The 7,759-nt window shown below is 35.4% G+C and overlaps 1 non-coding gene across 1 annotated transcript; it reads left to right on the forward strand.

The window, feature by feature from the left end:
* Nucleotides 1-5,044: 5,044 nt before the first annotated feature.
* LOC133793265 (small nucleolar RNA R71) lies at nt 5,045-5,151 on the forward strand. Its single transcript, XR_009874718.1, has one exon. It is a non-coding gene; the product is annotated as a small nucleolar RNA R71 (small nucleolar RNA).
* The last annotated feature ends 2,608 nt before the right edge of the window (nt 5,152-7,759 follow it).

The raw sequence follows: 7,759 nt of genomic DNA on the forward strand, positions 1-7,759 counted from the left end.
GAACATTTCTCAATGACAAATTCCAAGAAAGGGCATCTCCCATCCCACCATGTAATTCATCTTTCAAAGAAGCAGTCTCCCCAGACTCCTGAAGAGGAAGATGCAATGAGAAATGTTCCTTACGCATCTGCAGTTGGACGGCTGATGTATGCTATGTTGTGTACTAGACCAGATATCTGCTATGCAGTGGGAGTAGTGAGCATGTATCAGTCAAACCTAGAACCAGAACATTGGATAGCAGTTAAGCATATCCTGAAGTATTTGAGACGGACTAGGGATTATACGTTAGTCTACAAGGGTGGTGTTCTAAACCTTGTAGGTTACACCGATTCAGATTTTCAGACTGATGTCGATGACAGGAAGTCTACTTCTGGAATGGTGTTTACTCTTGGGGGTGGAGCTGTAATTTGGAAAGCGTAAAGCAGTCTGCAATCTCAGATTCCACCATGGAGGCTGAGTACATAGCCGCGTCAGAAGCAGCTAAGGAAATAGTCTGGCTAAAGAAGTTCTATTCGGATCTTGGTGTTATTCCAGAAATGGATAAACTGCTTGTGTTGTTTTGTGACAATACATGAGCGATAGCCAACTTGAAAGAACCTCAAAGTCACAAGAGGAGTAAACATATAGAAAGGAAATATCACATTATTCGAGAATATGTGGCTAGGGGAGATGTGAAGGTTATGAAGATTGCAACTGAAGACAATCTTGCGGATCCGTTTACAAAGACACTACCAGAAGCTACATTTGATAAGCATATCAAGGAAATGGGATTAGTAGAATTAAGGCATTAGTTTAAATTAGTGCAAGTGGGAATATTTTGGGGTTTTATGCCCTAATTAAAACCCAAATTCTTTGTAATCTCATTTTATTATCAATAAAAGAATAGAAATCAATTTTTTTTTTACTTGGTCAATCACTTTGCTCACATGTGTTTATTTTCATGATTATTTGTTTAATATAAACTTATATTAAATCCTGAGCATATAGCTAATCTTATTTATAGTGATGTAATCAAAGTGGAATATAAATATGATTATATGTTCAAAATAAGTTAGTCCTAAGATTAGTTAGTGCACAGGATTTACACTGACTTGCCAATCTACGATATGATCTACTTACACATTACAGTGTATGTTCTTTCCAAAACATTAGCAAAGTAGATAAGATTAGATGTATTTGTTACACCGGATAGGACCAATATTAACAGTTGATAAGATAAGTAAACATACCGTTATTAATTATTCTAGTCATATCATATAGTTGACCATAGGTCAATTCAATCTCAATTCTGAGTGGTTAGTGCTCTAACTGATTGTATTATTTGAGTTCTTTGACTTGTTCGTTACCAGCTTACCCTACTGACTAGCCTGTACTTACATCTTGGGAACTCGGTAGTATAATTGAGTGGGACTGTTAATCCTAGATATGAACATCTATAGCTTCTGATGAAGAAGTGAAACGATGGTTTCCTTTTAGTTTGGTTCAAGGTGTTAAAGATAGAGATCTCATTTCAGTAATTAAATTAGTTGATTGAAATATCATTTACAAGGAGCTAAGTGTTTTAAGGATAAAATGCAATGAGGGGTAAAACGATATTTTAGTCCTATCTCATTGTAGACCATCTATAGAGGATTGAATGACAATTGTGGTTGTAACGATGGGTAATTAATAGCATATCTATATTTGTTATAGAGCGTTCTATGAATTCAAGAGTGCAATTCTGAGTCTATAATGGAGTCATGAGGAATTAATAAGTTAGTAAATTTATTTGTTAGATTTATGATAACTTATTGGAGCTTGATTTTATAGGCCCATGGTCCCCATTGTACCTTGGATAAAATCATCTAGATAGTCTCAATTAATTGATTTAATTATCAATTAGAATTATCAAAGTTGACCAGGTCAATTTTGGATAGTTTCACAGAGTTATGTAATTTTGAGAAGAAAAGAGAAATTAGGGCAGATTTATTAATTAAGATAAATTGGTATCTAAATTAATAATTAAGTTTAAATCAAGGTTCAAATTATAAATAATTAATTTGATAAATTATTTAAATAATTATTTAATTAATTAAATCAATATAAAATAATACAGGCCTTGATTTTAAGTCCAATGAGCTTATAATCAAATGGGAAATTTCACGGGCCTAAAGCCCATGATAATTTCGACCTAGGGCTTCAAATTGGCTATTATTTTATTGATTTTTTAATTAAATTAAATGGCCTAATTGAGTCTATAAGAGGAGATCAGATTTATGAGACAACAGATAAGTTTAATCACTCGTTTTCTGATAGTTTTAGATTCTCTCTAAACTCAAGTCCTTTTCTAAGCCTCTTTGTTATTTTCTATTCTTCTCTCTATATCTATCTCATGTGCTGAGAATTGCCCATACTAATCTAGGTGATTCTAAGGACACATTGGGGACTCTGAAGAAATTAGAAGAATAGTTCAGTTTCTTGATAATACTCTGCGATAGAAAGGATACAAGAGTTAGAGGAACTGAAGGAATGACTCTTTCATTCCGCTGCGTATACTGTAAGTATTCTCGTCTTTGTTTCTCTTTGAATTCAATTTTAGAAACATGTCCTAGGCTATTTCATATTAATTTCTTTAATATTAGATATACATGAAAATAAATAAAGATCATGTATAAGTTTTCCCAACACGATTCACCCTAGTCACAACCATAACAATGAATAACTATTAGGAAATGAACTAATAAAGGCTTCTAGACCAAGTCCTAGCCTCCGGGACCTGCATTCTACTAACCTGGGTAGTAGAACACTTCCTGAGCCCTTAGGTTTGGGTTCCCAGCTTCCACAACCTACTTTTATCATTTCCTTAATTAGGGTCGCGACACCCCCCATGAAGGGTCACGATGCTCAACAAGTTAAAGAGCCCAAGCCCAAAACCACTGGACACGTGCCGTAGCGCAATCTACCTGGCGCCTAGGCGATTCGAGGCACATCCCCTGTTCTCTGAGTTCACGGGGGTCATGACGCTTCAAGAACAGCATCGCGATGCGACACTGTGAACTCAAAAAATGAGCAATTTTAAGAATTTCCAACTTCCCAAAAATCATCCCAAAACATGATTTTCACCTATTTCGACCATAATAATGTTCTTACTAGCTCAGAAATACCACAACCAACCTTAAAACTCAATTGAATAACAAAATTCCATAAACTTCAAAACTTTTACAGAAAACAAACCAAGAACTCAAACCGTTGAGTTACCTCTGATGGAGTTCAATTCCCAAATGGATCCTAAGCTTAAACAGCTTCCAATCCCACCAAAAGCTTGCCTCAAAACCATAAGGATCAAGAATTTCTCCAAAAGATCAAACTAACCTAGGGAGAGAGAGAACGTGAGGAGAATGAGAAAGATTGTTCTATTTGTTTTCTAAAATGAGCTGATAAGCTTCAACTACCTTAAGGCAGCCCATGGTCAAAATGACCATAATGTCCTCACTCCCTAAAATCCTTTTAAAGCCCCTCAAGGGCAAAATTGTCATTTTACCCTCCCGTCTCACAATACCCCTTGGCTCACCCTGAGCCGGGTATAAATCCCCTATTGTGACTAAACTACAATCTTGCTCGAAACGATCAATTCCTGTCGAATATCTCAAATATATCTACATAATAATGTGGTATCAATCACATAATACCATATAATTACAATTAGACCCTCAGCTGGTCAAAATTACAAATATGCCCCTTTAAATAAAAGCAGACATGTTTCACACATTAATACACTTAAAAATGCATAATCAACTATATAATAATATAACCCATGAAATTCACATAATCACATTAATATCCAATTAATTTACATATAAGCACATAATTTTCCAATATTTCCTTCCTGGGCCCCAAATCAAGGCACTAAGCCTTATTAGGAATCTTGGGACGTTACAGTGGTAGTTTCTTTTGAAGTACTACCGAGACATATTCCCCCATACTCACCTTTTCATTCCCTTTAAACTTCCTCTTATTAGTGCATAACTCCTTTGAAACTTTGCATAGCAAGATACTTGTTTAATAACATCTAGTAAAGGGATATTTACCTTAGCCTTGTGAAACGTCTCCAAAATTTCTTTTTTAGCTTCATCTTTCTTTGTCTTTATCAAACGACAAGGAAATGGAGGAAGAGTGACATAAGTGGGAACACCTGGCTTAGGAATAAGTGTTGTGTTAGGTGAATCATCCTTCTTTTGTTGGGGGGGAGGGGTTGATTAGGAGGTATTGGTGTAGTGGTCGAAGTTGATGGAATAGTAGGTGGATGATAAGCCTTACCACCTATTAATGTGAAGGTAACTTCCCATGGTTTTGTGGCTTACTTTGGCTCAACGATGTAGCAATTTTCCCTATTGTGTTCTCTAAATTTTTCAATGATGCTTGAGTTTGTTGCTGAAACTAAATTGTGTTACTTGCTAGAGCCTTTATTAAATATTCAATGGATGAACCTTGGCCCTATGACGTAGCAGGGGGTGCTTGTTGAGGTCGAGGTGCATAATTATTTGGAAGCCTCTATTGGTAATTAAACCCTGGTGGTCTATTGGATCCTGATTGTACAGGAGGTTGGTTCCCATATCGAAGATATGGGTGATCACACCACACCTCATTGTATGTGATTGAATAAGGGTCATACCTTTGTCTTGGATGACCTGGGAACCCACCTATGGCATTTCCTTTCTCAGATTGTACCTCATACAGGGTAGGACAAGTATCAGTAGCATGCCCCACCACTTGACATATCCCACAAGGCTTCACTTGTTGGCCCAAAGCTAGTTATTGTACCACAGAAGTCAACTGAGCCAATTTTTGTTCAACGCTAGTACTCACTTCATTCACTTTCTTGGGTGGTGGAGTAGGATCTTGAAGAATGCCAAACTGTTGGGAATTTGTTGCAATATTCGAGATCAAGCTTCTCACTATTGCAGGAGTCTTGCCAACTAGGGCTCCCCTACTTGCTGCATTAATCATACTCCTATCCAGTATTAATAGCCCTTCATAAAAGTACCGGAAGATGAGTTGTTCACTTATCTGATGGTGTGGGCAGCTAGCACCTAATCTCTTGAAACGTTCCCAATACTCATATAGTGATTCTCCATTATATTGACGGATACCACAGATTTCTTTCCTGATGCTTCGAACTTTAGATGCAAGAAATTATCATTCCAAGAACACAATCTTCATTTTGTTCCAGCTATATATGGTACTAGATGGGAGATAGTACAACAATTCCTTAGCAAAATCCTATAGAGAAAAATGAAAGGCCCACAACTTGATATGTTCTTTAGTTACTACAGAAGGCTTCATAATAGAACAGACAATATGAAACTCCTTCAGATGTTTATTCGGATCCTCACCAGGCAGCCCATGAAAATATGGTAGTAAATGAATCAGTCCCGACTTCAATTAAAATTTGATGTCCAGGGTTGGATATCGAATGCATAATGGTTAGTGATCAAGATTCAGTGCTGCCAACTCTTTTAATGTCCTATTTTAAGCCATTGTTGTGTAAGACTTAACTGAATTGTCAAAATCAAAATTGTCGTCAGTTGGTAATGGCACATTAATAGGATCAACTCGTTTTGCAAAACGTTGAAAGAATGGATTATCGGTGATAGTCCTAGACAAAAGTTTTGACGAAGATGTCCCAAGATATTTCTTAAGTGCTTGTAATATTTCTCGAGTATCATCGTCAGACATATACACCTCGAATTTTCAAGCTAATAAACTAGTTAGTAAATAGTTAATTAATTTGAATAATAAAATGACATACAATAGTCCTCAGCAATGGTACCAAAAATTTGATGCGTGTTGTATGCCGTATCAAATTTACTAAATATTTTATTTTCTATATTACCAATTACTTAATATAATGGTAAATACAAGTTGAACTCGGGAGGACTATTAGTCAACTTATCATTCAAACTAGAAACAAGAATTAAAAAGGGAATTTTATTTTCAAATTTCATTAACATAAAATAAAATAACAAGTAAAGAACAATTGATGATAACGATTTTAAAAGATAGTTAAAAATTATTCTCCACCTTCAGCAGACAATCAATCAACAATGACAAACATTATTCCATATTCCCAATTGAACTATTAACCACGCGGATAACACTTAAGCATTCAATTATCTCAGTTTTCCTATTATAATTAATTAAAGCTAAGTGCTCATTAATTAATGTTTTTTTATCAAGCAATAAACTCATTAAGCATGTGATCTATTTAACTCAGGAAAAGCATTACGTTCAGTGGAAACAAGTTAATCTAGGCAACAAATTCATTAAGCATGCGATTAATTTAACCTAGGTTCTAGTCTTCATCGCAAATAATATACTCGTCACAATACTTAATTGCAATTTATCAGTCTACTTAGAACCATAAACTAGTAGGTGAATAGAAATCCTAAGATGATGGTAATATAACAACGTGTAACACCCTAATTAGTTGGCCACCTAACAAGATATCGCATGATTCATAAGATTCAATTAGAAGAATAGAATCAATTTAATATAAGGGAATAGAAGGAATAACATTCATCATTGCATTCAAAATTTCATGTGGAGGTCGTTACCAACTGTCTTGGAGGCCGCGACTTGGAATGTGGATGGCCACGACCATAAGGTTGTTTTTCCTTTTCCTTCAATTTCTTCCACTCCAGCCTCGAACCTCAGGTTTAGGGACTTCTAAAACACTTCAAACTCTTTCTAAACTTCATTTCGTGAGTCTTATAGTGTCTTGTCATTATCTAGCCACAAAATACACAAAATTCATCAATAAACTCTCATAAAATATTTCGTGGCCTAAAAATCAAAGACTCGTAAAAAAAAGATAAAAACACATAAAAATGCTAGAAATCCACAATATCTAAGTGAGAAATGACCAAAAATATATAATCCAAAATTCCCTTATCAGCTTTGAGGTTCCTTTGAGTTAGCTACCGCTCTACTATTGTCATAGTACATGATTAATGGCTTCTCCATTGCTGGAATCACTTCCAAATCAGTGTAGAACTTTCTGACCCAAACCACTTCCTTAGGTGCTTCACAAGACGCTATATACTCAGCTTCCATGGTTGAATATGCAGTACTTGATTGTTTAATACTTCTCCATACTACAACTCCTCCACCAAAGAGTGAAAATTGACCAAGACGTTGATTTAAGACTATCTTTATGTGATTGAAAATTAGAATCAGTGTATTAAGTAGGGTTTAACTCACCCCGTGAATAAACAAGCATATAATCTCTTGTTCTCTAAAGATACTTGAGAATGTGCTTCACTGTAATCGAATGTTCTAAACCATAATGTGATTGATAACAACTAATGATTCCCAATTCATAGCATATGTCAAGCCTTGTACACAATATATCATACATCAGAGTCCTAACTGCTGAAGCATAGGGATACTTTCTCATGTCCTCTTCATCCTGAGGTATCTTTGAACATTGTCCTTGGAAAGAGTTATTCCATGTCTAGTCGACAATTGACCATTCTTGGAATTTTCCATTGAGAACCTTTCTAGAACTTTATCTATATAATTTTATTGAGAAAGCACCAAGATTTTGTTCTTCCTTTCCCTTACGATTTGGATTCCCAGAATATAGCTCGCTTCACCCAAATATTTCATTTTGAACTTTTAAGCTAACCACTTATTTACATTTGAAAGTGTCTCCACACCATTTCCAATGAGTAGAATGTCATCCAATACAGAACTAAGAAAACCACTACTTTTCCTTTGA

This window comes from Humulus lupulus, chromosome 7 (assembly GCF_963169125.1).
Source record: "Humulus lupulus chromosome 7, drHumLupu1.1, whole genome shotgun sequence".
In the NCBI taxonomy this organism is placed as follows: domain Eukaryota; kingdom Viridiplantae; phylum Streptophyta; class Magnoliopsida; order Rosales; family Cannabaceae; genus Humulus; species Humulus lupulus.